Raw genomic sequence first — 26,743 nt, forward strand, 5'->3', positions numbered from 1 at the left:
AATTCAAGAAATGTCATGTACCCACTCTTTGTATGTATATTTTTAAGATTCACATTATTATTGACTCTGTTTATGTACTCTGTTATTTTAACCTAATTTACATAGGTAAATCTGTGTTTACCATTTTGTTCTTCATTCCTTTTTGTGTCTCTGACCTTTAATCTGGAACCCTTTTTCTTCTAAGATATTATAAATATATTCCTAACGTATGTCCTTTGAAATTCCTCTAGTGTGGTTCTACCAATGATGTCTGCCCGTTTCATCTGCTTTAAAATAGCTGGGTTTTTTGCTTTATTCTTTTCTTTAAGGTGGGGAGGGGGAGAGGGAGAGGGAGGAAGAGAGAGAGGGCACCATAAGCAAGCTCCACTCTGAGCGGGAAGTACAACCTGGGGCTCCACCTCACAACTGCTGAGTTAATGACCTGAGTTGAAATCAAGAGTAGGGCACTTAACCGCCCGAGCCACCCAGGTGCCTCTTTGCTTTATTCTTTAATGGTATTTTTGTTAAGTTGAAAATTTTGGGTTGGCTGTTAACTTTCTTTCAGTACACTGTTCACTGTTGTCTGCTGGCTTCCAGTATATCCTTTTTATTTTTAGTTCCATTGCCGTTCTGTTGAAGGTAATCTGTCTTTGCCCATTTTTGAGATTCTCTGTTTGTCTTTGAATTTTCTGTATTATAAAGTGGGAATGGGTGATATGTCTATGTTGGATTACTTTTTTGCCTTTATTACTTTTCTGTGCTTTATTTACATTTGAATATTATGGGGGGAACCTGAGCATTCACTTAAAAAAATAGATTTTAGGGCGCCTGGGTGGCTCAGTGGGTTGAACCTCTGCCTTTGGCTCAGGTCATGATCTCAGGGTCCTGGGATCGATCGAGCCAAGCATCGGGTTCTGTGCTCAGCAGGGAGCCTGCTTCCCCCCCCCCCCCCCCCCTGCCTGCTTCTCTGCCTACTTGTGATCTCTCTCTGTCAAATAAATAAATAAAATCTTTAAAAAAATAGATTTTAGTTTTTAGAGAGATTTTAGGCTCAGGACAAAATTGGGGGGAATGTGCCTAGATTTCCAGTAAACTCTTTGACCCACATATGCATCACCTCCCACAGTGTCAACATCTCCCACGAGAGTGGTACATTTGTCAGAATTGATGAATCTGTTGACACATCATTATCACTCAGAGTCCGTAGTTTACATTAGGATTCAGTCTTGGTGTGGTACATTCTATGGGTTTCGTCAAATAAGGATCTTACTCTATTAGAGTATCATATACAGTAGTTCTGTTGCCTTAGGAATCCTCTGCGCTCCAGCTGTTTTTTTTTTTTTTTTTAAAGATTTTATTTATTTATCAGAGGGGGGTGGGGAGAGCGAGCACAGGCAGACGGAATGGCAGGCAGAGGCAGAGGGAGAAGCAGGCTCCCCGCCGAGCAAGGAGCCCGATGTGGGACTCGATCCCAGGACGCTGGGATCATGACCTGAGCCGAAGGCAGCTGCTCAACCAACTGAGCCACCCAGGCGTCCTTGTGCTCCAGCTGTTTATCCCTCCTTCCCCTAAGTCTTGCCAACTACTGATCTTTTTACTGTCACCACAGTTTTATGGTTTATGGAATGTCATATAGTCAGAATCACACAGTATGTAGCCTTGCAGACTGGCCTCTTTCACTTTGTAATATTTAAGTGTTCTCCATGGCTTTTCATAACTTGGTAGCCCATTTCTTTTTAGCACTGAATAATATTCCATTGTCCAGATGTACCACAGTTTATTATCCAGCCAGCTACTGAGGGATATCTTGGTTGTGTTTAAGTTTTAGCAGTTATGAAGAAAACCTCTGTAAACATCCATGTGTAGATTTTTGTGAATGGTTGAAGTTTACTTATTCTGTTGGGATTCTTAAATCTGTGGGTTGCTGGTTTTATTCGGTTCTAGAATATTCTTAGCCATTGTCACCAGCCATTGCTTCTGCCTTATTCTGTCTTCTCCCTCTTGCACTCTGTTTAAACATGCTAGACCTTCTTACTGTATTTTCTCTGCCTCCTACTCTGTTTTCTGGATTGCTGGTCTTTATTTCCCAAAGCTAATGCTGGGTAGTTTCTTCTGGCCTACCTTCCCCTTCTTTATTTTTTTTTAATTTGTCTAATCTGCGTAAACCTATCCATTGAGTTTCCATGAAGGCTGGTTTGTTTCTGGGTCACTCTTGTCCTGTAAAGGTAGCTGGACTCCCTTCTTTTAAAATATGGGGTGGATTTCCTAGATTCCGTTCACTGGGAAGGACCTGGGCTTTGACTTCATTCTCTTCCCATCCCTCTAGGCCTCCTACTAAAGTACAGCTCAGTTTTGCAGTTTTACTTTGGAATTAAATCAGCTAATGCCCTCAAATAGAAATAATTTTTTTTTTTTTTTGAGTGCTGAGCTTACCTTTCTGAGTTTTGTCCTCTCATGGATTTTGGTACAGTAATTCCTCATTTCACTTTTTTATATGGTCAGTAAAACAAACCTGTTTAACGCTTATAAAGTGTGCATTGAAAATGTATGTGCATATAAAGTGCCATAGCGGGTAAGAATCCATACCTAGATTTCTCCCTTGTGAGTTTACACCTCTCATCTGCTTCCTTACTTCCTGTATGTGGTGTTGTCATTGTCATCCCTCCTGGCTATTAGTCACTTGTGCTATTTCTTATTCTCTGTTTACTTTTAGTTAAAAATAAAGACTGAATTGAAATATTCCCTAAAGCTCTTTTTAAGGAGGTAAGGAAAAGGGGAATTTATATTATTAGTGATTTTGTATTTCAGCCCTGAGTCTAGGGATGATTTGGCTTGGTCAGTCTTGTTCTTGTCTACCTTGCCTGGTTCTCAAATTGCTAGGTCCTTCTTGGTGGTAGGTTTCACTTGGCCTTCACTACTACTAGATACGGTAAGGTTGGATAAGCGTAGAATCTGCTTCCTACTGCGTTAGCCATGTTAAATGCTTCTTGGGCTTTTCTCTTTGACTTTTTTTACAGTGCAATTGCCCAGTTTCCCCAACCTAGAAAGAAGCTTTACTTTTTCTAGTCCGAAATATTCCTTCCTTAGACTTTAGACGTACTAAAAATAAAAGCATTCCTGGGTGTTTGGTGACTTTGCCCTACCAGAGGGGTTCACCTTCCCATCTCTCTGTTCTCTTTGGTTCATTTAAGGGTAGTCTTTTGACTTAGTGTGGGGCCATAGAGTTTCTCTCATAGGGTTATTTGTCTTAGCGCCTGTCTGCTCCCCAGTCAGCTTTTTTGCCCTTAAGACTTTCATAAAAAATATTGTTTCATAATTTGGACTGTTCTCTTTTTTTAGTTTTTGGTTTGAGCATAGTTAATAGTGTTATATTAGTTTCAGGTGTATAATACTGCCATTCAACGATTCTCCACATTACTCAGTGCTCATCATGGTTAAGTGTACTTCTTTTTTTCTTTTTAAAGTAAACTCTACCCCCAACGTAGGGCTCAGACTCCTGACCCCAAAGTCAAGAGTCCAGTGCTGTACCAACTGAGCGAGCCAGGTGGCCCATGATAAGTGTATTCTTCATGGTCTGTTCTTGCTTTCTACCCAAGGAACACTCCTCTGCAGAGTAAAGCAGCCTAGAGGATCCGAGGTACCAGTGGGAGCTCTTCTCCCTTTGGTTTATGAGTTTTGCCTGTTTTCCAAGGTTCTTAGCCTTTTTGCTTTCCTAAATTTCTTGGTCATTAAAGTTTACTGTTTTTCTTATTGTGGTAAATGCACAGAGGATTTACCGTTCTCATTATTCTTGAACGTACAATAAGCCAAGTCTGTGCCCTTTGCTGTGCAGCGCCATTGCCATCTCTCTCAGGAACCTTTCATCTTGCAAAAATGAAACTGTACTTATTGAATATTAACTCTCCAGTTAGCCCTCCCTTCAGTCCCTGGCAACTACTGTTCTGTTTTCTGTTTCTATGAATTTGACTACTTTTTTTTTCTTAAGATTTTATTTATTTATTTGCGATGGATATGGTAAGCATGAGGGGTGGCGGGCTGTGATGGGGGCAGGGGTAGATGGAGAGAGAGAAGCAGACTCCCCACTGAGCAGAGAGCCTGACACTGGCTGGATCCCAGGACCCTGAAATCATGACCTGAGCCAAGGCAGACACTTAACCCACTGAACCACCCAGGCGCCCCTAAATTTAACTACTTCAGAAATCTCATCTAAACAGATTCATATAGTATTTGTGTTTTTGTGGTTGGCTTATTACACAATCACAAAAACATAATCAGCATCGTATCCTCAGGGCTCATCCACGTTGTAGCATATGTCAGAATTTCCTTTTTAAAGCTAAATAGTACTCCATTATATGTACCACATTTTATTTATCCATTTGTCTGTTTTTGGACACTTGGTTGCTTCTTCCTTTTGGCTGCTGTGAATACTTCTGCTGAGAACAAGGGTGCACAGATGTCTGAGTGCCTGCTTTCATTTCTTCTGGGTACATAGGCAGAAGTGGAATGGCCGGATCATATTAAACTTCATTATTTTGTCAGTAATGAGTTTGACCCCCTCAGTCCTTTTAATCAACAAAGAACAGCCAAAAATAGTGATTCTTTTTCTTTTAGTTCACATCCAGCAAAAGCCTTCAAAGTCTTAGCAATTTCATTAACATCTGTAGAAGAGCTAATAATAATACTCAAACTGCAGTTTGTGCAAATGGTACTATTAGTCTGGTAAGTGGAAGAACTAAGTCATGTCGTGTAATTTGGTGAGTTGTATAGGATAGCCTTTTATATTAACTAACTTTATTTTATTTAAAGATTTTATTTTATTTGTCAGCGAGATAGCACAAGCAGAGGGAGTGGCAGGCAGAGGGAGAGGGAGAAGCAGGCTCTCCGCTGAGCAGGGAGCCCGACGTGGGACTCGATCCCAGGACCCTGGGATCATGACCTGAGCCAAAGGCAAACACTTAACTGGCTGAGCCACCTAGGCATCGCTATTTTAACTATTTTAGAACAATAATAGCAAGCTGTCCAAATTTGGTGTCCTAGATTTTATTTTAACCAGTGTTGCTTTAAATATTAAGTCCTATGAAGACTGTTAATGTTGCCCCCGTAAAGATAACAAGATGTTGGTGTCTGTTCTAGTGGACACGACCCGTATGGCTGATAACTGCTTCTATGAAGAGTAAATATGTGACTTATCGCCTAAACTGCTGCCAGAGTTGGTGTTAATTTAGTTCTGTTTTGCCTGACTTCAGAGGAATACTGCGGTTTAATTGTGGAATTAAAATGTAATTTGAAGAGCTGTTGATCTCGGGACATGGTGCCTCCAGTTCAGGATATCTTCTATTAATTAACTCTAATAGATTTAATGTTCAAATTTAGCAGAAGCTACTAGCATCAAACCAAAACTAACTTATCCAGTCTGCATTACATTACCAAGTGACCAGCTAGAACCAAGACACAAAATATTCCGTTAATATTATGGACTGTTTGACCTGCTTGTAGGCTAATCTGGATAAGATGAAGGAGAAGAGACATAATAGCTATATTGAAATTTTAATATTCAAATTTTTCAGCAATTGAGTTCAACCAATTTTTACTCAGTTTGTACTATGTCTAGGCGTTACTGAGGATTTAAAAAAAAAAAAAAGTCAGCAAGATGCACTGTATACTCTGGAGGCACTTACAATCAGGCAGACATGAACCCAGATGTGTAGGATGGATATAGAGATGCGAAAGTACTGTGAGCCTAGAAGAAGGGAGTGTAATTTGCTTAGGAGTCAGATTGTGTTGGGAGAAGATGAGACTTTTTCTATGTTGCTCAGAAAGATCACGTAAGATACACTGTAAACAAACGACTTAAGAAATGTTCTGATAAAATATTATTAGAGAATAAGTCACAGAATGATGATACAGAACTACTTGGTTTTGAAGTTTAACAGAACTGCTTAGGGTCTAGGATAGAGGTTCTTTTTTGAAGAATTAATTACGATTAGGCGATATATTTAATTAATACAAAATTGAAAAGATTTCAGAAATACACCGTGAAACATCTCTTTGACCATGTCCATCTTGTCTCCCTCCCTGAAGACAGCTATTACTAGCAGTTTCTTTTATTTAATATGATATATGTGATACAAATCATATATATTTGATGTATATGTGTGTGTGTGTATACGCACACAAATACTTTGCTATATTAGCCCCCTCCATTTTTAAAAAACACAGTGACAAGTGTATTATATATAGTATTGTATGTTTTGCTTTTTGTGCTTAAAATCTTAGAAATTGTCTTACAGTAAGATATAGAGAGCTTCCTTGTCCTTTTTTCCTAAGGCTGCTTAATATTCCGTTGTGCTGCTGAACCATAATTTAACCAGTTTCCTGTTGATGGACACCTAAATGGAAAACAGGATTTTGTTGATAGAGCAGTGATGTAGTGAATAACCTTATGCATAATGACATTTGAACATGTTCATATGTGTTTACAGGATAACGTCCCTAGAAGTGGAATTGCTGGGTCAGAGGATATGAGCATTTGTAATTTTGGTAGTTATAAGCACATTACTCTCCACAGAGAAAAGGAATATATTTTTGTATCTATCCATCAGTCATCAATCCATGTATCAGTGAATGAAAACGTTGGTTTCTTAATGGTTAGTTATGATAAGGGAGTCCATGGACAGGTGTTAGGGTTCTTGATTCTCATAAAATGGTAGGTAAAATTTGTATATACTTATGGATGTATCATAGGTAAAATTTATGTGTATTTATGGGTGTATTTTTTTGGGGAGGTAGGAGTTTCCTGTGGTTTTCATACATACTTAAAAAGTTTTGTGACTCATGATAGGGTTAGAAAATACTGTCTAGTAGTTAGTTACCTCCAATTAGAACACATAATTTGTCTTTTACAGAAAGTGTTTGAGCATGTGAGTAGTTATTAAGAGATGTTGTATGGGGAGGTTACTGTGCAGGAGACTTGCCTCTAATTCCCAACCTTTTATTATTCTTCTTCGCTTTACCCCCAGGGAGACCTTGTTTTAAAAGGTATTTTTTTTCCTTTTAAATTGAATTTATTAAGCAATACTTTGTTTCCTTAATTTTATTAATCAGTACTTTTGAAAAGTAAGAGTTTTACTGTAAGGATTTTAAGTTCATCTGTATGGAGTTGATAAAATTTTAGCTAATGTCGAGTCAATTTGACATTTCATTTATTTAATAGAGAGTATTTAGTAATGATTTTATTTATTTAACAGAGTGCACATGAGCATGAGGGGAGGGAGATGTGGATTCCCCCCGCCACCCCTAGTAAAGAGCCCCCCGATGCAGGTTGGTCCCAGGACCCTGAAATCATGACTTGAGCTGATGTCAGATGCTCAACTGATTGAGCCACCCAGGCGTCCCTCAGTTGGGCATTTTATTATTTTATTTATTATTTTTTTATTTAATTAAATTTATTTATGAGAGAGGGAGAGACAGCGAACATAAGTAGGGAGAGGGAGAAGGAGGCTCCCCGCTAAGCAGTGAGCCCGACAAGGGACTCGATCCCAGAACCCTGGGATCATGACCTGAGCCGAAGGCAAACGCTTAACCAGCTGAGCCACCCAGGTGCCCCAGTTTGGCATTTTAAATAAACTGTAGGTAGACAGTTTAGAGACCCTATTGTTTAAGACTTACTGGGGAATCTAAGAAACAGTCCTCTACCAGCTAACTTCCAAGGCTCTTTTGAGTTCTGTGTGTATATGTGTCAATAATATATATTGTGTGGTTTATTTTTATTTTTAAAGATTTTATTTATTTATCTGACAGAGAAGGCACAAGAAGAGGGAGAGGGAGTATGAGAAACAGGCTTCTTGTTCAGGGAGCCCAGTGCAGGGCTCCATCCCAGGGTTCTAGGATCATAACCTGAGCAGAAGGCAGACACTTAACCAACTGAGCCACCCAGGCGCACCTGTTCTGTGGCTTAGATGAGGACCCATATTAATTTCTGCTAAAGGACTATTACATATAAACTCTCAGCTATAACAGATTCTGTAGTGCTTTCATGGGTTGGGATAATGGAATTAATTGGTATATACATAGTATTGCAAGTCATAATTCTGTACATCCTAGAGAGAAAACAGCAGCTCCATATAATGAATTAGAAAGTTAATAAGAGATTTATGGGGCGCCTGGGTGGCTCAGTGGGTTAAGCCGCTGCCTTTGGCTCAGGTCATGATCTCAGGGTCCTGGGATTGAGTCCCACATTGGGCTCTCTGCTCAGCAGGGAGCCTGCTTCCCGCTCTCTCTCTCTCTCTCTCTCTGCCAGTCTCTCTACCTATCTGTGATCTCTCTCTGTCAAATAAATAAATAAAATCTTTAAAAAAAAAAAAAAAGAAAGTTAAGAGATTTTATTTATTTTTAAGTAGGCTCCATGCCCAATGTAGAATTTATTTATGTATATTTACTTTAATGTGGGCTCCATACCCAATAAGTAGGGCTAGAACTCATGACCCTGAGATCAAGAGTTGGATGCTTTACGAAGTGAGCCACCCATGTGCCCTGAGATTTAATTTATTTAGAGATAGTTGATGGTGTTGTATAAAACTCTCTTTCTTAATACTGTATTGTTATTTGGTGGCTTATTTTGAAAGAGGATTTTTCTTGAGATGATTTGGAATATTTTATGTGGGGAAAAATGAGGTAAACATGTATTTCGTGCTGGATACTGGAGCAAAAATAAAAGAACTTAGCTGTTAATAGAATTCAGGAAAATTTTTAAAAATTGTGACATGTTCTGAAACAGAACTGGTGGAGCATTTGTTATACGGAATTATTTGTGGTAAATAACTTATTTTTATTTTTTAAAAAGATTAATTTATTTGGGAGAGAGCGGGGTAGGAGTGGGGGTGGGGAGCGGAGGAAGGGGAACAAGCAGACTCTGTGCTGAGAACGGATCTGGAGCAGCTCTGGGGGCTTGAGCCGGTGACCCTGAGATCCTGGCCTGAGCTGAAACCAGAGTCAAGTGCTCAACCGACTGAACCACTCAGATGTGTGGTAGATAACTTATTTTAACTAGTTCTCCAAAGTTTTATTTATTTCTGAAACAGAAGCTTAGGAGAAAATTCCTATTATGGTATATATTTGTAGAACTTTTTTTTATTTATTTAAGTAATCTCTGCACCCAGCATAGGGCTCAGACTCATAACCCCGAGATCGAGAGTCACACACTTTTCCAACTGAGCCAGCCAAGTGCTCCCTAGAACTTTTTATAGTGACATTTGCTGTAATGGGATTCTGCTTTTACTACCAAACCTTCGATTGCAGTGAGTTAGTTCCTTTTTTCCCTCCTCCTTCCTGCCTGCCTTCCTTTCTTTTTCTTAAACTTTTTATTTATTTGAGAGAGTGAGTGAATAAGAGAGAGAGCATGCGTGGAGGGAGAGGGAGAAGCTGACTCCCCTGCTGAGCAGGGAGCCCAACATGGGGCTGGATCCCAGGACCTTGAGATCATGACCAGAGCCTAAGGTAGATGTTTAGCCATCTGCCACCTATGTTCTCCTACACGTGCTCCTACAGTAATTTCTAAGATCTGGTCTATATGTTACTGATTTCAGATAGTCTTTCCGGTTATTTGAAGGTAGACTGTGATAAGTTAAATACCCCTAAAAAAAATAATGCAACAAAGAAGTAATAACTTATAATCCCTCAGTGGAGATAAAATTCAATATTTAAAGAAAAATACACATCAGTGTTAAGGAAGGTAGAAAGAGAAAAGAAATAAGATGTGACAAATAAGGAAAAAATGAGCAATATGGCAGATTTATATCCAAATATATTGATATTAAATAAACTGTTAATGGTCTAGCACTCCATTTAGAAGGGAGTGTCAGGTTAGGTCAGTGTTATATGACCCATCTGTATGCTGTCTACAAGAAACTCACTTTATTTTTAACCTCTTTGTAATCGAAAGGATGGAAAAAGTTACTATATAAACACTGAGAAGGCTGGAGGGACTATATGTTAGATAAAGGAGATTTCAGAACAAGGGAAATATTACAAGGGATAAGAAGGTATATTTTAATTATGAGAAAAGGATCAGTTCATTGGGAAGACCCAGCAGTCCTGAACGTGTGTGCATCTAGTGATAGAGCAAAGGAAAAACTGATAGCTGAATGGAGCAATAGGCCAATCCATAATTGTGGTTGGAAATTGCAGTGGTCCCTTTCAGTAACTGATTGAACAAGCAGGCAGACCAATCAGCAAGGATATAAAAGAACTGGACACCACTATCAGTGGACTGTACCTAATTGACATTTATAGACTACTATGCCCACATTCTTTTCAACTGCACAAGTAACATTTATCAAAGTGGACTATATGCTGGACTATAAAATGTGTTTCAACAAATTTTATTTCATTTTACTTTAAGATTTTATTTATTTATTTGACAGACAGATCACGAGTAGGCAGAGAAGGCAGGCAGAGAGAGGCGGGGAGGAGGGCTCCTCACTGAGCAGAGAGCCCCATGGGGGCTCGATCCCAGGACCCTGAGATCATGACCTGAGCCGAAGACAGAGGCTTAACCCACTGAGTCATTCAAGCATCCCCCTTATTTTTGCTTGTTTGTTTCAACAAATTTTAAAGGATTTAACTTATAAGGAGTACTTTAACTACAACAGAATTAAATAATAAATCAAAAAGAAAAAGATATCTGGAAAATTGCTGAATATTTGAAAGTTAAATAACATACTTCTAAGTAAATGCAGATCAAAGAAGAATTCATAAGGGGGGGAAGAATTCACAAGGGAAATTAGAAAATGTTTTAAACTAAATGAAAATGAAAACAAATTTGAAAAACAAAATTTGATATTCAAAATTTGTGGGGTACAGCTAAAGCAGTGTTTTAGAGGGAAACTTAAAGCTTCAAAAGAAAGTTCTGGGGCATCTGCATGGCTCAGTTGGTTAAGCATCTTCTTTTGGCTCAGGTCATGATCGCAGGGTCCTGGGATTGAGGCCCACATTGGGCTCCCCGCTCAGCGAGGAGTCTGCTTCTCCCTCTGCCTGCCATCTCCCCACCCCTTCTCATGTGCGGCTCCTCTCTCTGTGTCAAATAAATAAAATCTTTTAAAAAAAGTCTAAAATCTATGACCCACGATTCTGCCTTTAGAAACTAGAAAAAGAGCAAACTAAGTAGAAGGAAAGAAAAAGCTGAAATGAAAGAGAAAGCAAATCTGAATAACCCTCTATTTATTTTTAAAGATTGGATTTGTAATTAAAAACCTTTCCACAGGGGTGCCTGGGTGGCTCAGTCGTTGAGCATCTGCCTTCAGCTCAGGTTATGATGCTGGTGTCCTGAGATCGAGCCCCACATCGGGCTCCAGCCCCACATTAGGCTCCCTGCTCAGCGGAATGCTTGCTTCTCCCTCTCCTACTTCAGCTGCTTGTGTTCCCTCTCTCTTTTTTTTTTTTTTTTAATTTTTTTTTAATTTTAAAGATTTTATTTATTTATTTGACACACAGAGAAATCACAAGTAGTCAGAGAGGCAGGCAGAGAGAGAGAGGGAAGCAGGCTTTCCGATGAGCAGAGAGCCCGATGCGGGACTCGATCCCAGGACCCCGAGATCATGACCTGAGCTGAAGGCAGAGGCTTAACCCACTGAGCCACCCAGGCGCCCTTGTGTTCCCTCTCTTAATGTCTCTCTCTCTCTCTCAAATAAATAGATAAAATGTTTAAACAAACAAACAAACAAACAAAACCTTTCCACAAATTAAAGTCCAAACTCGCATGGCTTTATTAGTAAATTCTGTCAAACGTTTAAGGAAGAAATAGTAAAAACATTTTCACAAATTATAGAAAGTTTATGAGGACAGCATTATCTTGATACCAAACCAGGCAAAAAAAGACATGAGGAGGGTGCCTGGGTGGCTCAGTGGGTTAAGCTTCTGCGTTGAGCTCAGGTCATGGTCTCAGGGTCCTGGGATTGAGTCCCACATTGGGTTCTCTTTCTCAGTGGGAAGCCTACGCCCCCCTCCCCCGCCTGCCTCTCTGCCTACTTGTGATCTCTCTATCTCTCTGTCAAATAAATAAATAAATAATATTTTTTTAAAGAGACACTAGGAAAAAATAAAAGTATGGCTCAATATCCCTCATGACTATATACTCAAATTCACTAAAAAGTATTAGCAAATTGAATCTGCAGACACACACATACATACACACACATGTATAAAGGATAATACATCATGACTAATTTGTTTAATCCCAATTGCAAAGGTTGATTTAACGTTAAAGGCAGAGTAATTCACCATATTAATAAAATAAAGCAGAAAAGCCAAATGACCTTGTAACAGATCCATGAAAAGCATTTATTATTATTTTTTTAAGATTTAATTTATGTATTTGACAGAGAGAGATCACAAGTAGGCAGAGAGGCAGGCAGTGTGGGTGGGTGGGTGGTGGTGCAGGCTCCCTGCTGAGCAGAGTGCCCGATGCAGGGCTCAATTCTAAAACCCTGAGACCATGACCTGAGCTAAAGGCAGAGGCTTAACCCACTGAGCCACCAGGTGGTGCCGTGAAAAGCATTTAAACAGAGTTTACTGATTTGTGATAAAAGCTGTCAGCTAACTAGGAATAGAAGGGAACTTCCTTAATCTGATAAAAGGCATCTGCGAAGAACCTAGGGTGAACCTCTTGCTTCATGGTAAAGATTGGATGCTTTCAGTCTAATGTCCAGAACAAGTCAAGAGTATTTATTTCACAACTGCTGTTTAACCTGTTCTGAAGATCCAAACTGAAGTATTAAGGCAGATAAAAGGAAAAGCTCACAGATTGGGAAGGAAAAGTAAACCTATGTTTATTTTTTTGTTGTCTTATAAATGACATGATTGCACATGTAGGAATTTCTACTTCTTTTAAAACACTGTTTTAGCTGCATCCCACAAATTTTGATTAAAAAAGCTACCAGAGTTTAAGATTAGCTAGGCTAGAAGATCAATATATGAAAGTCCATTGTATTTCTGTATACTAGCAATGCACAGTTGGCAGTTGAAATTTGAAAAGCAATACCATTCATAGTAGCATCAAGTAATACAAATATAAAAACATTCCCCAAGAACAGAAGAGTGAGAATATTTGTTAAAATTCCTTGTGTTTTTCCCCCACTTGAATTTATTTAAAAATTTTTCAAATTTAAATTCAGTTAATTACCATATACTGTATTATTTATTTGTTTCAGGGGTACAGTCTGTGATTCATCAGTCTTATATGATAGCCAGGGCTCTTTACAACACATACCCTCCCTGATGTCCATCACCCAGTTACCTCATCTCTCTACCCTCCTCCCCTCCAGCAACCCTCAGTTTTTAAAAATATGGAACACTTCATGAATTTGTGTGTCATCTTTATGTGGGGCCGTGCCAGTCTTCTCTGTATCGTTCCAATTTTAGCATATGTGCTGCCGAAGCGCTAAAATTCCTTGTAATAGAAGTTACCTTGTATTCTTATTTCATTGATGAGGGCCTTGAAGTACAAAGGATTATAGAACGATCCTTTGCTTAAGTGATCTTTACACCTTCTGTGCGGCTCAAACTCAGAACCCCAAGATCAGGAGTCACATGCCCCACTCACTGAGCCAGCCAGGGCCCCTGGGTTAGCATTTCTTTTCTTTTCTTTTTTAAAATTTTATTTTTATTTATTTGACACAGAGAGATCACAAGTAGGCCGAGGGGCAGACACAGCGGGGGAAGCAGGCTTCCCACTGAGCAGAGAGCCTGATGCGGGGCTCTATCCCAGGACCCCAAGATCATGACCTGAGCCGAAGGCTTAACCCACTGAGCCACCCAGGTGCCTCTGGTTTAGCATTTCTTTATTTTTTTCTTTCTTTCTTTCTTTTTTTTTTTATGATTTTATTTATTTATTTATTTGTCAGAGAGAGAGAGAGAGAATGCGCACAAGCAGGCAGAGGCCAAGAGAAGAGAAGCGGGCTCCCTGCTGAGCAAGGAGCCTGATGCTGGACTTGATCCCAAGACCCTGGGATCATGACCTGAGCAGAAGGCAGAGGCTTAACCCACTGAGCCACCCAGGCGTCCTTGGTTTAGCATTTCTAAATTAAACTCTACATCCAAAGTGGGGCTTGAACTCATGACCCCGAGATAAAGAATCATATGCTCTACCAACTGAGCCAGCCAGGTACCCTGCATTTTTAATTTAGGTAAATGGTTCAAACTCTTTACCTTTTGGTTTTATCTGATACACTGCAACTTGTTGAATAATCTGACCTTTTTGTGGGACAAACCATTTTACTGTAATATAGGCTTGACAGTCTAATCTAAAGGGTGATGAAACCGGTTGGCTTGGTCTCTTGAACTGTTGGTGGGAAAGCTAATTGGTGTAGCCATTGTGGAAAAGAGTATGGAGGTTCATCAAAAAATTAAAAATAGAACTACCTGGTGATCCAGGAATCGCACCGCTGGTTATTTATCTGAAAAAACAAAAACAGTAATTCAGAGGGATACATGCACCCCTGTGTTTATTGCAACATTATTTACAATAGCCAAACTATGGAAGCGCCCCAAGTGTCCATCAGTAGACAAATGCATGAGGAAGATGTGATGTCTAGATGTAATGGAATTCAGACATAAAAAAGAATGAAATCTTGCCATTTGCAGCAGCGTAGGTGGAGTTAGAGAATATAATGCTGAGTGAGTTAAGTCAGAGAAAGACAAATACCACATCATTTCACTCATGTGGAATTTAGGAAACAGAACAAATCAGCCAAGGGAAAAAAGAGAGAGAGACAAACCAAGAAACAGATTCTTAACTGGAGAACAAACTGATGGTTATCAGAGGGGAGGGTGGGTGAGGAGGTGGGGGAAATAGAAGATAGAGATTAAAGAGTAGACTTACATGGGGCGCTTGGGTGGCTTGGTGGGTTAAAGCCTCTGCCTTCGGCTTGGGTCATCATCTCAGGGTCCTGGATGGAGCCCTGCATTGGGCGCTCTGCTCAGCAGGGAGCCTGCTTCCTCCTCTCTCTCTGCCTGCCTCTCTGCCTACTTGTGATCTCTTGTCAACAACAACAAAAAATCTTAAAAAAAAAAAAAAAGTAGGCTTATCATGATTTTAAAAAGGAGGGGGGCACCTTTGATTGTCCTTCTAGTCATGAGTCCTTTTTACAGAGCTATTGGATAAACATTAAGTTGGGCAAAACTGATAGCAGTGTGGGGAAAAAAAAACAACTGGATGGTTTTGTTGGTTAAAGTTTCCTGTTTAAGATGGACCTTGAATATCCTCCTGTACTCCCAGAAAGGGGGAAAGCGGCTAATCTTCATTGAGCACCACCTAATTTCAGGCATTGTTTTCCTCCCTCCCCAATATATGGTATTATTTTATTTAATCCTTGCACTATCTTTTTTATCACGGTTGAGAAGATCAGAGCTCATATATCATGTAGCTTAAGTGATTTGCCTAGTTTAATACACTGGCTCAGTGATTCAGTCCTATACCTGTCTGATTTTAAACCTTTGGTACCAGCTATTCTCAGTAATTTTTCTATTGGTCATACTACTGGCCCCTCCCATTCTTTCCATTCAGGAAATGCAAGTGAGTGAGATTAATTTTTACAGTGCTAACTTTGAATCTTTTCCTTACTTTAACAGTAAATCGCTTAGGAAAAAATGTCAGGGATATAATTTGTGATACTCCTCACAGCTGTTACGTAGACATTAGTTTTTTTTGGTGTTGTGTTTTAAGTAAGCTCCACACTCAGTGTGGAGCCTAATAGGGAACTCCAATGCATGACCCTGAGATGGAGATCTGAGCTGAGACCAAGAGTTGGACGCTTAACCACCTGAGCCATCCAGATGCCCCAAGACACCAGTTTTAAAGTAGCTTTGATAGACTTTAATCCAAGTCATTGTCTATATTTTTTACTTGCTGTGCTTAACTCTGAGCCATGAGCCATCATGTGCCTTAGGAAATAATGTGGTTTAGGGGTATAAGTAACAGTGCCCTAGCTAAGAGTATTTACATGGGTTATACCAAGTGTACCTACCATCTTGATGATAGGTTTGTAGTGTAATTTTTGGAATTGAAATTGGAGGGTGAGCAAATGAGATTGCCATGCCTTAGTGGAAAATCTCTGAACTACCTTTTCCCAGATCAGGTAGGTAGACACTGCAAACAGCTAAGATGTGTATGTAGGAGGTAGAGTCATGGATTGCATAAACTTTAAAATGACTGTGTTAAATTCTAGCTTTTGAAGGGTCAGAGAAGGCATTAGGGTTGTCTGCCTGGCTTTTTTTTTTTTTTTGTCTGCCTGGCATGCCACAATCAATATAACAATATATTGGGCTCTGCAATAGAAATTTGTTATATTTCCCTATAGGAGATGGCAATAGGTGTGTTCCTTACGGATTAATGATCTCTTCAAAACAGTAAAAGCCAGGAACTTAAACTTAACTGATCCTTGAACAGGGTTATGTACTTCTTCGATATCTGAAATCTGGATTATATATAGTGATCTTTATATTTATGTTCGTAAGACCATTTCTTTTCTGTTGTCTTTACTGTGAATGTGCCCCCAGGATTTTCTACAGAACTTCTCCTTTCTGTCTGTAAATACTGAATTTGTAGTTATTATTTTTTAATTTTTTAAAGATTTTATTTATTTATTTGAGAGAGAGAGAGCACAAGCAGGGCAGAGGGAGAGGGAAAGGCAGACTCCCTGCTGCACAGGGAGCCCAGTGTGGGACTTGATCCCAGAACCCTCGGCCGAAGGCAGATGCTTCACCAACTGAGCCACCGAGGTGCCCCTGAACTTGTAGTTTTTAATGTGTAAAGTTCTAAGCATAAGGAGAAAGGCTGAAGCTAAATTGCAAGCTTTACAATGAAATACATAGTAGTCCATATGGTTGTTGCTTCTACACATGTTGAAGCCAAACTCCTTTCCCTTGAATTTAGTTTTTTAATGATTAATTTTTAGTTACTTTTTTTTTTTTTTGACAGACAGCACAAGTAGGCAGAGAGTCAGGCAGAGAGAGATGGGGAAGCAGGCTCCCCGACAAGCAGAGAGTCCGACGTGGGGCTCGATCCCAGGACCCTGGGACCACAACCTGAGCCGAAGGCAGAGGCTCCAACCCACTGAGCCACCCAGGCACCCCTAATTTTTAGTTACTTAAGGAATGCATGTGTACTTCTGTAATAATGAGAACTGTAATTGCTCTGAGAAGTTCGAGGTGTATCTATCTAGATTTTTTAAATATTGTACTTATCCACTTGCATACATATCTATGCATAGAAAACACATTACTGATTTTGGTGTGTAATTTTTATAGAAATTGAATCATACTGTTATTGTTCTTCAACTTGTTTTTCATGCAACAGGTGATTGAAATATGAGGGGGTGTGCCCAGGGACTCTTGATCTTAGGGTCATGAGTTCAATGCCCACACTGGGCATGGAACCTACGGGGGTAAAAAAAAGGTGCCTGGGTGGCTCAGTGGGTTCAGTGTCTAGTGATGGTTTCTGCTCAGGTCAGATCATGATCTCACAGTCGTTAGATTGAAGAGTCTGCTTGAAGAGTCTCTCTTCCTCTGCACCTTCTTGCCTGTGCTCTCTCTCTGGAATAAATAAATCTCTTTAAAAATTAAAAAATATGTGAAATGATATAAAGGATTTGAAAATTAGAGGGAGAAAACCTAATCCTTTCAGTTGATGATCGCGAAGCTCCAGAGGGCACGGTTATTACGTATTCTGTCCATCATAGTCGCTTTCTTCTCGTGGTTTTAAGTACTTTTGTATCTAGCAGAATTGCACTGGATCTTTTTTTTTTTTTTAAGATTTTATTTATTTATTTGACAGAGATCACAGGTAGGCAGAGAGACAGGCAGAGGGTGGGGGAAGCAGGCTCCCTGCTGAGCAGAGAGCCCCCATGTGGGGCTTGATCCCAGGACCCTGAGATCATAACCTGAGCCAAAGACAGAGTCCTAATCCACTGAGACACCCAGGCACCCTGGATTTTTTTTCTTTACAGCTTTATTGAGATATAGTTCACGCAACATACACTTCATCAATTAAAGTGTACAATTCAGTGGCTTATTGCATTTACAAAATTGTGCAACCATTACCACGATCAATTTGGGGATATTTTACCACCTCAAAGAGAAACATTTACACCTTAAATGTCACGCTCAAAACTCCCATTCCTCTCAGCTCTTGTCAACCAGTCCACTTTTTGTCTCTATAGATTTGCATATTCTGAACATTTCACGTAAATGGAATTACACAGTATGTGGCCTTTTGTGAGTGGCTTCTTTCTTTTAGCATCATTTTCTGTTTTCAAGATTCATTTTGTTATAGCATGTAATCAGTACTTTGTCTTTTCATTGCCGAATAATACTTCACTGTGGGTGTGGATTGCCGTATATTTTTTTACCCATTCCTTTTTTTTTAATTTTTATTTTTTTAAAGATTTTATCTATTTGACAGAGAGATCACAAGGAGACAGAGAAGCAAGCAGAGAGAGGGGGAAGCAGGTGAGTCTTGATCCCAGGACCCTGAGATCATGACTTGAGCCGAAGGCAGAGGCTTAACCTGCTGAGCCACTCAGGTGCCCCTTTTTTACCCATTCTTAAGTTTGATTTTTTTTTTCCCCCCATTTTTTGGCTATTATGAATAATGGTGCTGTAAATATTCATGTTTGTATTTCTGGGTGCACATATGTTTTTATTTCTCTTGGCTATATTCCTAGGGGTGGAATTGCTGGATCTTTTGGTGAAGAGGTACTCTGTTAAAGACTGGAGCATGTAAAAACCTAAGAATCTTTCTTTTCAGTCATTAGTTTAACCAGTTTAGGAGCTGCCAGACTTTGCCAGTGTGGCTGCAACATTTTCTATCCCACCAGCCGTGCATGAGAGATGAACTTTCTCCATATTCTTGCTAACATGTTGTTATGTTTTTTTTTTCTTTTTGTTATATGCATCAGATCTGGAGTGAATTATGTAGACTTTTATAAGCAGGTTTCCAGGTTTCTGCTCAGATAATTAAAGGAGTTCTTGTTTTTCTTATTGTTGAGCTTCCTAGTTTTCTGGAAATGGATATTATTAAATTATATGGTTAGGATTTGGCAGGACTAAAATATTACTAAAATCATTAATATTAACTAATTAATAATTCTTGACACTGTATTGTAATATTTTTGTTTCCTTACTACAACACAATTATTGGGATGCCTGGGTGGCTCAGTTGGTTAAGCCGCTGCCTTCGGCTCAGGTCATGATCCCAGCGTCCTGGGATCGAGTCCCACATTGGGCTCCTTGCTCCACAGGGAGCCTGCTTCTCCCTCTGACTCTACCTGCCACTCTGTTTGCCTGTGCTCGCTCTCGCTCCCTCTCTCTCTAACAAATAAATAAATAAAATCTTTAAAAAATAAAATAAAATAAAATAAAACACAATTATTTAAAATAACTTCATTTATTTATTTATTTATTTTTGGTTAAAGGCTGCTGTTGTTGTTTGGACCAGGTATATTCACTATAGATGTCAGTTAATCTGATTTTTTGTTTGAGAGGTGTTGTTTTTTTTTAATTAAGTTTCTAATTCCACAATATAGTTAATGTACAGTGTTCTATTAATTTCAGGTGTACAGTTAGTGATTCATTAGTTCTATATATTACTCAGTGCTCATCGTAAGTATACACTTAATGAAGATGTTTTATGAGGTGTAATTGACATACAACATTATATTAGTTTCAGATACACAATAGAATCACCCTGCTTTGGTCATAATTGAATGGAAGTAAAAAATGAACTTCATTATACTTATGCCACTCAAGTATGTTTGCTACAGTTATTATTAGAGTTAAGGCAGTTGATTCAATTGAGCAGTTTTTCTGGTTTTCTAGATTAGATAGCTTCACTTAGAATCAAGACTGATTATTACAGTAAAAAAACTACCTCAGTTACTTTGGCTTATAGTTATAAAAGTTGTATTGGAATAGATTGAAATGATGCCGCCAGTTTTTAAATAAATTGATTTTGTTCTTTAAAAATAATTTTCTTGAGAGTGTTGCTGAAGATGATTTTGTAAGTTAAAAGGGTACAGTGCTCCCTGCTAAAGTGGGAACGTTCTGGAAGTAATGGGGTTCTTTCAGTTGCTGAGTATGTTTATTCTGATTAAGCATTCTAAAACTGGGGAGATAACCACATCAATGTTCATGACCCACTGTTAGGTGGACCTGAGCTAAGATTCCACTGACCAGCTGACATCTGTAAGCCCCTTTTCCAACTGGTGGACCACAGTGATGATTTGGGTCTTCTGGAATTAGTGCCTGTTCAGAGCGAGAGCCAGTGTCTAGTAATCCTCAAGGAGTCTTTGATTATTTCATTTTCCCCCATGCAGAGTCACCTTGGTAAAAGGCAGTGGTAGTCCTTTTGGGGAAAGCTTGCAGGGAGAAAGATTAATGGTGTAAATTTTTGGTGGTATAATAGGATCCTTCCTCAAGGAGACCCCTTCATTCCCTGATTCTGGGTCTATAAAGTGACGCAAACTTTGGGATTGATTGAGGGCCCCTGGCTCTGTGTTTTTTAATGATTGAAGTTATGCTCTTGTTCACTTGACTTAGACTCTTCTGCTTATACAGATCAGGTAAGAATTTAGTATACTTTCCATCCATTTAACTGATGGGAACACTGACCAACTAGCCAGTGCCCAAGGTCTCTGGGAGTCTGACTCTTCTCATTGCTGCCTTCTATGGTGTGAAAAGGTGGTGTTACTAATGACAAAAAAAAAAAAAGTATGGAGACCCTTAGTTTTAATTTTTTTTAAATTTTTTTTTCCAAGTTTCTATTTAAATTCAAGTTAGTTAAAGTATAGTGTGGTATTGGTTTCAGGAGTAGAACTTAGCAATTTGTCACTTACATCTAATACCCAGTGCTCATTCAAACAAGTAAACTCCTTAATACCCATCACCCATTTAGCGCATCCCTCACCCCACCCCCATCATCCTCCATTCACCCTCTGCTTGTTCTTTGTGGTTAAGAGTCTCTTGTTGGGAGCAAGAAAGAATGTCTAATGAAAAAAAGACAGTCTCTTCAACAAATGGTGTCAGGAAAATTGGACAGCCACATTCAGAAAAATGAAACTGGACCATTTCCTTAACACCACACACAAAAATATACTCAAAATGGATGAAAGACCTTAATGTGAGACAGGAATCCATCAAAATCCTAGAAGAGAACATAGGCAGCAACCTCTTCGACCTCAGCCGCAGCAACTGCTTCCTAGAACATTGCCAAAGGTAAGGGAAGCAAGGGCAAAAATGAACTATTGGGACTTCAAGATCAAAAGCTTTTGTACAAAAAAGGAAACAGTCGACAAAACCAAAAGACAGCTGACAGAATGAGAGAAGATATTCACAAATGACATATCTGATAAAGGGCCAGTATCCAAAATCTATAAAGAACTTATCAGACTCAACACCCAAAGAGCAAGTAATCCAGTCAAAGAAATGGGCAGAAGACGTGAACAGACATTTCTGCAAAGAAGACATCCAAATGGCCAACAGACATATGAAAAAGTGCTCAACATCACTGGTATTAGGGAAATATAAATCAAAACCACATTGAGATACCACCTCACACCAGTCAGAATGGCTAAAATTAGCATGTCAGGAAACAACAGATGTTGGCAGGGATATGGAGAAAGAGGAACCCTCCTACACTGCTGGTGGGAATGCAAGCTGGTACAGCCACTCTGGAAAACAGTATGGAGGTTCCTCAAAAAGTTGAAAATAGAGCTGCCCTACGACCCAGCAATCTCACTACTGGGTATTGACCCTAAAGATAACAAATGTAGTGATCCAAAGGGGCACATGCACCCGAATGTTTATTGCAGCAGTGTGGAAACTATGGAAAGAACCTAGATGTCCATCAACAGATGAGTGGATAAAGAAGATGTGATATATATATAAATATATATACATCATATATATATAGGAAGCTGCTAACAAGTGATGGAGCAAATGAGTCGTACTACTTTATCCCTCCCTGGGGGGCTACAGAGCAGACCATGGGCTGCTCAGGGGACATGGAATGGAGTAGGGGTGAAGCCTGTTGCTTGGGCAAGGGAGGGAAGGCAGGGAGGGGGTGGGGAGAGGAAGAAGCGAGAGGTTCTGGGTGAGGGAGGAGAGGGCAATGTGTGGAAAGGGAGTTAGTGAGAGCTGTGGAGAGAGATGGGAGATGCAGAGGGCAGAGAAATCGAGGGGAGCGGTGAACATGTATATATGTATGTATATGTATATGTGGGGGGGGAATACTATGCAGCTATCAAAAACCCAAAATCTTGCCATTTGCGACGATGTGGATGGAACTAGAGGGTATTATGCTGAGTGAAATAAGTCAATCAGAGAAAGACAATTATCATATGATCTCTCTGATATAAGGAATTTGAGAGGCAGGGCGGAGGGTTGTAGGGGATAGGGAGGGGGAAAAAATGAAACAAGATGGGATCAGGTGGGAGACAAACCATAAGAGACTCTTAATCTCATGAAACAAACTGAGGGTTGCTGGGGGGTGGAGGGGTAGGGATAGGGTGGCTGGATTATGGACATTGGGGAGGGTATGTGCTATGGTGAGTGCTTTGAAATGTGTAAGCCTGAAGTTTCACAGACCTGTACCCCTGGGGCAAATAATACATTTTATGTTAATTTAAAAAGAGAGTCTCTTGTGGGGACCCCCAGGTGGCTCAGTCAGTTAAGCATCTGCCTTCAGCTCAGGTCATGATCCTGGGGTCCTGGGATTGAGCCCCACATCTGGCTCCCTTCTCAGTGGGGAATCTGCTTCTCCCGTTTTCTTCTGCTCAGGTCTCATGGTTGCCTCCCTCTCTGTTACTATTTTTCTTTCCCTTCTCCTGTGTTCATCTGTTTTGTTTCTTAAATTCCACATGAGTAAAATCATACGGTATTTGTCTTTCTCTGATTTACTTCACTTAGGATAATACATAATACACTCTGGTTCCATCTACATAGTTGCAAATAGCAAGATTTTGTGTTTTTTTGAGGGCTGAGTAGTATTCGTGTGTGTGTGTGTGTGTGTGTGTACACGTGTACGTGTGTATACACACACCACATCATCTTTATCCATTCATCAGTTGGTGGACACTTGGGTTCTTCCCATAGTTTGGCAGTTGTTGATAATGCTGTTATAAACATTGGGGTGCATTTATCCCTTTGAATCTGTATTTTTGTATCCTTTGGGTAAATACCTAGTAGTGCAACTGCTAGGTGATAGGGTAGCTCTATTTCTGACTTTTTGAGGAACCTCCATACTGTTTTCCAGAGTGGCTGCACCATTTTGCATTCCCACTAACAATGCAAGAAGGTTCCCCTTTGGTTACCCTTAGTTTTAATTTCCATTAGGTATATAGCCTTTAATGGAGTTTCTTCACCACCTCAGGCAGTTTGACCCTGTCATCAGCTGTGTTCCTCAAGTTTAACTTTTGTCTGCTGTTCTCAATTCCTAATTCCTTTTAAGATGCCAATTTAGTCCAAGAAGGAAATGAAACCTTTAAAAACTCAACAAATGTTGACATTTTAAACTTTTACTGGAGGGAAGAGATTAACCTTTGGTCCCACTTCTACAAGTTTTTCTTAGTTTATATGGGCTTTACTCATGACTTAAAAGCTGATTGTCAACATTTGTATCTTAACCTCAATTTTCACGGTTTTATAACTTAAAAACAAAGTTTTGTTTTTTGTTTTTTGTTTTTTTAGGCTTGTAATTGAAGTACTTTTTAAAACCCCCCCCAAAAGTACATTTTAAGTTATTAGAAATGTGTTTTATTTTGTTTTCGGAAACTATACTTTTTTTAAAACAAGAAAATTGACTTGTCTGTTTTTTAAACTGTCCATTTGTTTTTTAATTATGAAAAAATGACTAATAGCAAGAGACAGCAAATTGTGGCATAGAAAATGGGGCTTTCACTATTTCGCTTATTACCATACATTGTTTTAAAAAAAAAAAAAGCTTCTCTTTGAGCTTGAGATGACTCTTTGAATGGACAGTTTCCCCTCCCCACTGACTGGATGTTAGTAAGTGTTCTTCTAAACAGCTATTGTATATCAAATCTCAAGTGACAGACTATCTTACTTAGAAAATAAGTGAAAAATACAGTGTAGTTATTAAACTTACCTAACATGGACAAAGATGTACTACTTAACATATAAGAGTATGAATTTACCATTAGAATTTAAGGTTTCAGAAAAATTTAAAAATACAAGAAGAAATAAATATACTCCAAAACAGAACACTAGGAATTAATCCAGATTTGGAAAATTGGGAAACAACAGGAAAAATTGAGGGAGTAAATTGGATATAACGAAAGATACGTACAAAGTAAGGACCTTCAAAGTGAAAAAACTGGAAATGGATGTGTTACATCCTCTTAATATGAAAGTCTCAGCAGAGTAAATAATTTCACTCAAAGTAGGGATTCATGTTGACAAAATAAGATGTAAAAGTCAGGATAGATTCCTCTAACCAAGGAAGAATCAAAATTATAAAATGATCTTTTCCTCCCTATTCTATTCTTTGAAGTAGGGCAAAAATCCACTCCCTAGTTACTGGTTTTCTATTCTAATCTTTCAAAGAATAGTTAGTTTTCATGTTAAATAATACAATAGAAATAATGAACTCCAGTAACAAAATGTAACAAATACGAGGAATTAAAAGTACAGTCTAATCTCATTTATGAATATATAGATGTTTAAATTCAAGTAAAAATACTAGCACGTGGCTAGGAGATAATTCTTTTTTTTTTTTTTTTGTATATTTCAGGTAGTTTATCCTAAAAATGCCAGACAAGTTCATTTTTTTTTTTTAAGACTTTATTTATTTGACAGAGATCACAAGTAGGCAGAGAGGCAGGCAGAGAGAGGAGGAAGCAGGCTCCCTGCTGAGCAGAGAGCCAGATGCAGGGCTTGTTCCCAGGACCCCGAGACCATGACCTGAGCTGAAGGCAGAGGCTTTAACCCACTGAGCCACCCAGGTATCCCTGGAGATTTTTTTTTTAAGATTTTATTTATTTATTTGAGAGAGGGAGCATGAGTAGGGGGAGGAAGAGGGAGAAGCACACTCCCCCGCTGAGCAGGGAGCCCAGTACAGGGCTGGATGTCAGAACCCTGGGACCATGTCCTGAGCAGACGGTAGATGCTTAACCAGCTAAGCCACCCAGGTGCCCCAGAGGGATTGGGCTTTTTTTACTTGGCAGAGTTTCCTTGAAGTCCATCCACGTTGTGTGTATAAATAGTTCATTCCTTTGTATTGCTGTGTAGTATTCCATGGTGTGCCTGTACCACAGTTTGTTTAACCATTCAACCATTGAAGGACCTTTGTTTTCTTTGCAGGTTTTGGCTGTTAGGATTTTGTAAGTTCTTTATAGATTTTGGTTACTAACCCTTTATCGGATATGTCATTTGCAAATATCTTCTCCCCTTCTGCCCATTTCTTAACTGGATTATTTATTTTTGGGGTGTTGAGTTTGATAAGTTCTTGACAGATTTTGAGGTTTTGGCTGTTATGAATAAAATCATTGTGAACATTTTGTGTACAGTCTTTTACATGAACATTATTTCTCTGGAACAAGTGTCCAGTAGTATACAGTTCCTGGGATATAGTATGTGCTCAGTACATTTTTAGCTTTAAAAGAAACTGCCAAACTATTTTCCAGTTGGCTGTACCTTTTCTCCATTCTCACCATCAATGTATGAGTGATTCAGTTTTTCTAAGTACTTAGCAGCATTTAGTCTTGTTACTATATTTTATTTTAGTATTCTGATAGGTGTATAAAGGAAATTTAATTGTGGTTTGGATTTGTATTTCCCTGGTGGCTAATGATGTTGAACATCTTTCTCATGCTTATTAGCCTATCTTTATATGTTTGTCAGTGAAATGGCTGTTCATGTCTTTTGTCGGTTTTCTAATTGGATTAAAAATTAATTGAGTTTTGAGTTTTTTATATAGTCTAGTTTTAAGCCCTTTGCCTGATATGTGGTCAGGAAATATTTTCTTTTAGTCTGTGATTTTTCTCTTTGTCCTACAAGGTCTTTTACTGAGTAAAGGTTTTTAATTTTGAGTAGGCTCCATTTATTAACTTTTCCTTTTATAGATCAAGGTTTTAGTGCAAGTCAAAGACCTCTTCACCTAGTCCTGTATTTTGAAGGTTTTCTCCCATTTTTCCCCCTAAACATTTTATGATTTTGTTTTACATTTAAGTTCTTTTTCTTTTTAAGATTTTATTTATTTATCTGAGTAAGTGGGGGGGGCACCCTAGCGCACCCGCACATAAGTGGGGGAGGGGCAGAGGACAAGGGAGAAGCAGGCTCCCTGCTGAGCAGGACTCAAACCCAGGGCCCTGGGATCCTGACCTGAGCTGAAGGCAGATGCTTAACTGACTAAGCCACTTTCATGCTCCTACATTTAAGTTCTTGATTCCATTTGAGTGAATTTTTTAAATAAGTTATGAGGTTGGTTTTTTTTTTTAAGATTTTATTTATTTATTTGACAGAAAGAGATCACAAGTAGGCAGGGAGGTAGGCAGAGAGAGAGAAACAGGCTCCCTGCTGAGCAGGGACTCCATCCCAGAACCCTGGGAACATGACTTGAGCCGAAGGTAGAGGCTTTAACATACTGAGCCACCCAGGTGCCCTGTAACTTACAAGGTTTAAGTTGAAGTTCATATTTTTGTCTGTGGATGTCTCATTGCTCCAGCACTAATTTGCTGAAAAGTTTATCAAATTGTTT

At 39.1% G+C, this 26,743-nt stretch overlaps 1 protein-coding gene and 1 non-coding gene across 11 annotated transcripts in view; one reads left to right on the forward strand and one right to left on the reverse strand.

The window, feature by feature from the left end:
* The window catches only part of TLK2 (tousled like kinase 2), a 113,088-nt gene that overhangs the window by 10,428 nt on the left and 75,917 nt on the right, over positions 1–26,743 (forward strand). The gene's annotated exons all lie outside the window — the stretch shown is intronic.
* On the reverse strand, positions 13,314–13,415 carry LOC123392316. The gene has a single exon (XR_006607038.1). It is a non-coding gene; the product is annotated as a U6 spliceosomal RNA (small nuclear RNA).

The sequence above is a fragment of the Mustela putorius genome, unplaced genomic scaffold (assembly GCF_011764305.1).
Source record: "Mustela putorius furo isolate JIRA1106 unplaced genomic scaffold, ASM1176430v1.1 tig00000487_pilon_pilon_pilon, whole genome shotgun sequence".
NCBI lineage: Eukaryota > Metazoa > Chordata > Mammalia > Carnivora > Mustelidae > Mustela > Mustela putorius.